Below are 881 nucleotides of genomic sequence, written 5' to 3' on the forward strand. Positions count from 1 at the left end.
TCTTTGGGCAGGCAACTGTCTAGAGAGTGAGGCCCAAATCCCCCGCCGGACATGGCAGAAACATACGGGTGCCTCATTTGAAATTCTGCCAAAACTAAAACACGCGTGTTTCAACCAACTGTTCCCCCTCCCCTACAAAACAACAAACATAATGGCCTTAGTTGCCGGGCTTAAGGAGATGTAACTGATATAATTTTGTTGTTTCCATCTTACATGTGCGTAACATAACAACTTTTACGCTCAGCAGAACACATTTATCTTCGATAGTTTAAAAACTAGAGCAAACTTAGCTCTTATAAAATTTAAAGGTAAGATTATTATCCAGACCAGTGGTTCCCAATTGGTGGTCTGCGGCAGGGCCGTCCCAAGGTTTTTCGGGGCCAGGGGCAAATTAATTTGGGGGCCCTTCGACCATAATAATAAAATATGATAAACAAAATACTCACTGAGAATAACAAAATGTTTATACCTAAACGTATTTTTCCAAACCTTAACCAATCAAGCTCATTTAAATTCATGTACCTACTGCATTACATACTTACATAATATAATTGAATATTATTCATATTATTTATATCAATATTATTCAATACATTATTAGCAATGTATTACCATGTATACAAAAAACTACAATTTATACTAGATGGTTATAAATATTCAAGGAAAATATTAACTTGGATGTTTATAGGATTAAATAAATAGATAAGGTAGATTAAGAAAATTAAAAAAAAATTTACATATATTATTTTATTATTTTAAATAAAATATTAAAATGTATATTAGAACACCTTTTTCCTAGCTTTTTTTTCAGCAAAGCTGTCTATAACATCATCATAATCTAGAGTCTTTACCAATTTGTGTTCGATGGAGAGAAGTATTAA

The sequence above is a fragment of the Acyrthosiphon pisum genome, chromosome X, assembly GCF_005508785.2.
Source record: "Acyrthosiphon pisum isolate AL4f chromosome X, pea_aphid_22Mar2018_4r6ur, whole genome shotgun sequence".
NCBI lineage: Eukaryota > Metazoa > Arthropoda > Insecta > Hemiptera > Aphididae > Acyrthosiphon > Acyrthosiphon pisum.